The sequence below is a fragment of the Seriola lalandi genome, unplaced genomic scaffold (genome assembly GCF_002814215.2).
Source record: "Seriola lalandi dorsalis isolate HSWRI2012SDOR001 ecotype SW California unplaced genomic scaffold, Sedor1 jcf7180002054400, whole genome shotgun sequence".
Taxonomy (NCBI): domain Eukaryota; kingdom Metazoa; phylum Chordata; class Actinopteri; order Carangiformes; family Carangidae; genus Seriola; species Seriola lalandi.
In genome coordinates, this window is record NW_019524953.1 from 75,361 (window position 1) to 80,915 (window position 5,555).

Genomic DNA, 5,555 nt, shown 5'->3' on the forward strand with positions numbered 1-5,555 from the left:
ACGGGTACGGTGGCCCAACGAGATCAACACACTGCAGCTTAAGAAAACATAAACGTGCTGCCAATACCTTTTCCAGGGGACACAAAAAAACAATGAACACGTACCCGTGTTCAAAACTTCAACATTCACAAAGAATTGAACAAGTGAGTCCAGGCTGGGTTCATCTCTTCTTTGTGTCCCCGAGAAACAGCCAGGTCCCAGCTGTGTTGTGTTTTCTGAAGCTGCAGTGTGTTGAGCTCTCTGGGACACCGTAGCTAGGAGAACTGAATATGGATGAAATCTTCTTTCACAATGTCTCATTTCATGCTCTTATATCTACATGTATTGTAATATCATACATGAATGTCAGGACCGTCTGTTCAGTGAAAATCCAGAACATTCAGTACTCATTGAAATACACACTGATATATAAAAGTCATATGAAAAATCAATAATATTGTCTTTTCCCTTCACACTGTGGTCTTTGTGATAGAGTCTGACCTTTAGAGCTGGAACAACCAACTGATTCATCTATTTGTCAATTGATATATGTGCAAATATCTTATTATATTAAAAAAAAAATCTCAAAAATACTCCCATATTCCTCCATAACCCTGGCCTCCACCCGAACGCCTCCCTTTCATGTTGTTACTGGCTTCAAGAAAGAGGAAATAGTAAAACAGTCAATAAATGTAAAAGGAGTCCTGGGAGAACTGTGATGATGAGAATGTCTTCATCACAGTCTGTGAATCCTCCAGTTTCACTGTGAGTTACACTGGCACAGCTGGCAAACAGCTGGTAAACAGCCAGCAAACAGCCAACAAAGAGCCGGCTAAGAGCCAACAGCATCCGGCAAACAGCTGGTAAACAGCCAGCAAACAGCCAACAAAGAGCCAGCTAAGAGCCAACAGCAGCCGGCAAACAGCCAGCAAAGAGCCAACAGCAGCCGGCAAACAGCCAGCAAAGAGCCTGCAGTGGTCCTTGACACTCCAGGATATGATTAGTCCAGCATAGAGAAAATAAAAGATCAGTTCATATGTAATTACTAATTGTACAGACAAATCACTAATTTTCGGTCTTGAATTATGAATGTCCAAAATGATTAAATCCTGCTCTAGAATTAAATTCATGCTCTCAAACTAAAACTCTGATGAGTTCAAATGTATGAAAACGACTGATTGGAAGCACAAAGTTTAACACACACACACACACACACACACACACACACACACACTGCTGATGTGAGACAATGCCACATGTTCACATTCTAGGTTTTCCTCAGAATTTCTCAGCAGTGACCAAACCAAATATTCAGTAAATAACACTGTATACTCCAGAATCAGTCATGGTCTCTCCACACACACACACACACACACACACACACACACACACACACACACACACACACTCACACACACACACACGCTCTTCATGATAACTTCTGGTGAAACTGAGCGTCATTGTTAAAGACATGGAGGAGGATTTAAAGACCACCATGTTTATAAGCTGTAATTAATGGATTTATTAATGGTTGATGAATAATATACTGATGCTTTATAGATCAGTCATGACCCATTCATGGGAACAAGTTGTAGACCCTGAATATTAATATGTAGAGCGTGTGTGTGTGTGTGTGTGTGTGCGTGTGAGTGCGTGTGTGTGTGTGTGTGTGTGTGTGCGTGTTTGTGCATGTGTGTGTGTGTGTGTGTGGGGAGCTGGACAGTGTTAAACTCTGAGCTGTTATCTTCAGCAGGAACCGGAGCCTCACAGACCAAACCCTGTAGGCCGAAGTTCCTGTGTGTGTGGGGGGGGGCCCCTGGGGAAAAGTAGGGGCGAGTCCTATTACTAATTACTTTGAAGAAACTGTAGAGTTTACATGAGAAACACAGTCAGCTGATAATACAAGACATTCGAAATGTAGCAGGATGCTTTAAAATACACCGCAGACCTGTTGGGGTCAGACAGATTGGTGATTGTCTCACTTGTGCCGCCATTCAAACTCTGAGACCGCCTCCTCTTTGTCTTTCGTTGTTGTTGATGGAGAGGTAGACCCGTTTTCACATTACACCCCTCCACCTGATCCATTGAAAATGGATAATAATAATAATAATAATGATATAGAGTATTGTTCTGCATTGTTGTGCAGCAGTGTCATGCAGTATTTGGGGGGGGGGGGGTCTTTGCTGCTGCTACCCCTGCCTTAGGCTTTTCATGTATGCACATGTAAAAGACTGAACTGTAATGACTCTGGTGATCTGGGGCCATCATCAGGTCAACATGTAATTGTCCAATACTTAATACTTAGGTTTATCACCAAATATCTGTAGAGCTTATACTCTGACTAAAGTTAGAAGCTAGCTTACATTAGTTAGCTTAACTGTAACTTAAGGCTAAAGTGAGAAGCTAGCTAACATTCATCCGTAGGTACTTGACACAATCTAATTCAGAAAGTAAAGTGTATTAAAACAGCTAGATAGTTAGCTACTGCTACTTACATTTACCTGCAGTGTCTGTGCGACACACCTGGAGCCCTGGAGCTAATGACGTTCCCATCAGCCTCAGCTGTGCTTTATGTTTAGTGCTAATGCTAGCTTGCTAACACACTAAACTAAGATGTTGAACATGGTATAAACATTAGACCTGCTGAACATCAGCATGTTAGCATTGTCGATATGAGCATGTTAGCATGTTGACATTATTATTTAGGCCAGAGCACCACTATGCTATGTGTAGCCTCAGAGCTGCTAGCTGAGTCTATTTTAAGACATGTTTCCCTGCTGGCGACTGATTTTTGATGAACGAGAGTAAAAACAGGAAGCGGGCTGCCTACAGAATAAAATGTAAACTATGAATCCACTGAGCAGCATGTCTGCAGAGCTTCAGCCTACAACATGGAATCAGATGATTTTCTGCTGGAAAAATAATAAAATAAATAAAGTAATAAATGTCAGACATCCAAAATTGTGTAATTAAATGTGAGACATGTAATGTAGATAAACCTAATTTTTAGAGATACAGCTCTGTTTCTGCTCAAAGACTTTTTTCATAGTAACTTTTAAGTGTATATGAGTAATTTGTTTCCTGACAAACATAGTTCTCTGGTACTATGTGGTGCTGATACATGACTAAAGGATTTAACCCCCCCCACACACACACACACACACACACACACACACTGTGGAGTAGTGGTGGGAGTGACGGCTGGGCTGGGAGGGGTATCCTGCAGGAACAAGTCTGCACCTCCTTACATGTCCATGGGACTCGTGTGTTTTGCGTTCAGAGGACGCAGAGCGGCAGATCTGTAAGTGACTCTTTACTCTTGTGTATAATTGCCAAACACAGCACTTTATTCTGGAAAGGTAACAGGGGGTGAAATGCATGAAGATTGTGCAGCTTTGTGTTTTTATTACCTGACTCACCTTGAGATCTGCAGGTCTCAGTTTGCTTTAAGGGCTGATGTGAATCTAAGTGGTTTCAGGGGATCTGGGGTTCTTTCTTTCACCTTTAATCCACATTCACCTTTACACAAGCTAATGTTGTTTATTTCAGTACGAAGTTGTTAATATGAGAAAACACCAAATTTAGGATCAATTTACGTTGTTTTACCCTGTGAAGTCACTTCTTAATGCACATGTGATTTAGGGTCTGAAGGCATTGTTCTGTATCTCTGATTCACAAGATATGACCTTTAAAGACACAAGTAATGTTTCTATGCATGTAATGTTTGTAATATTAGTTCAAGTATTGATTAGTGCATCAAGTTATTCAGTTTTCATACATAGCAAATGCATAATTTTAGGTTAATAATATGTTTTGCATGTATAATCTCCAAATTTACAGTAGCTGACTGATTACAATGGAAAAAAAGAAATACTCAAGAAAAGTACCAGGACCTCAAATCTTCTGTTCTGTTAAGAACCATAGTTTATTTAAACCTCTTGAATTAGGAACTCTACGTGGTGTTTTGTTGGTGTTGAGGCATAAATAATCTGAAGTTAAGGTTTTTCTGCAACTATTCTTTTCATTTTTGTTTAAATTCATGACTGAAGTTTGGTGCTAACTTCACTTTGATTTATTCCTGTGACACAACTGTGTCAGTCAGGCTGCTGAAGATAGTTTTTTGGCTCAGCTTTTATTACTGATGATTATCAGCTGCTTGGTCTATAGAACATATGTCTGCCAGTATTGCTGCTTTAGATCACACCACCTGCTGTTTGAGGATGAATAAAGGCATCTTCTGACTTTCACTGCTGGTTACTGGAGCTAAAGGACCACACCGCTGTTTTAACTCTGACAATTATCTTCTAGAGTAATCATTTTAAATGTAAAAAAAATAGTGAAAAAAATCCACTATCAGTTTCCTGGAACCCAATGTGATGTATTCAGATGTTTTCTTTAGTTTGACCAGAAGTTCAAAACACAAAGACGTTCAGAGTAATATCATGATTACGAGAGAAAAGCAGCAAATCCTCAAATTTGAGAGACTGGAACAAACAAATGTTTGATGTTTTATCTTGAAAAGTGACTCAGATGATGAATCCTTTATCCAAAGAGATGCAGAGTAATTATCATCTCTTTACATGTACGTTACATTACTGCACGGTCATTTTCTTTTCAAGCTGCAGAACAAGTTCAAACATGAAAAAACACCAGATTGCTCCTTTAAGAGTCAGATCTGTTTCATATCTGTCTCCACTGTCCTCAGTCCACAGTCGTGGTACAGTTTTTTTTAACATTATGTTCGGTGGACTCTCAATATGAAACACATGGTGACTCCAACGCTACACCACATGGTTTTTCTTTAGACTCTTTTGAACAGCACTGAGCCGTGTCTATTTGTCTTGTTTTCTCTGCAGACGCTTTAGTTTATGTCTTTTATGATGAATAACACTGGCAAATATTTTTAAGAGGCTCAGGTAAAGTCAGAGCCAAATTGTATGGAAGTTCATTAATGGAAAAACTGTTCCAGCTGTAGACGTACTGGTGCATGTCGGAGAACGCAGGGGAACATTCAAAAACAAGAACAACTTTCTATACATTATTTATTTGAAGTTAACAAGTTCATTATCAAAATTGCCCTTGACATGTATTTATTCAGATTCTAGCTCAATAATTAACTTGAATGTATATATAACATGTTTCAAATAAAACTGCAGATGCTTAAAATGTGGAAGAACTTGTTGAAAGTGGTAAAAGCAGGAATTTGCTAGAGTTGATTTAGAAGTCTGGGCACAGAATCAGAACGTCTTTAACGAAACTTCTTTTGAATTTACAAATCTTTCACTTCCTCAGATCTTTACTTGCAGATATAATCACAGCTATGATTTTATGGTTTTATTTTTTAGTCATTTATGAACTTCCGCACTTCACGCTGCTCTGCTTAATGTAACTAAACGATCTACTGTAGCCATCAGAGACTTCACTGTAAAACCCCCGTCCTCCACCCCACCCTCTCATCTGCAGCTCATCTGTTTCCTATTCAACGTCCTGAACTGTTTCTTAAACAGAAACACAACAGTGGTCATTATATAATACTCCTATAGAGACCTAAAGTATGTTGGGGGGGGGGGGGGGGG

The 5,555-nt window shown here is 39.5% G+C and overlaps 1 protein-coding gene across 3 annotated transcripts in view; it reads left to right on the plus strand.

Annotated features, from left to right (window-relative positions):
- The first annotated feature begins 3,262 nt into the window (after window positions 1-3,262).
- LOC111657450 (collagen alpha-6(VI) chain-like) overlaps window positions 3,263-5,555 on the plus strand; it is a 59,538-nt gene continuing 57,245 nt past the window's right edge. For all 3 annotated transcript variants that reach the window (XM_023409626.2, XM_023409627.2, XM_023409628.2), the window contains exon 1: window positions 3,263-3,280. The gene's annotated coding sequence lies outside the window, so the exon portion shown is untranslated. The remainder of the gene's footprint in view (window positions 3,281-5,555) is intronic.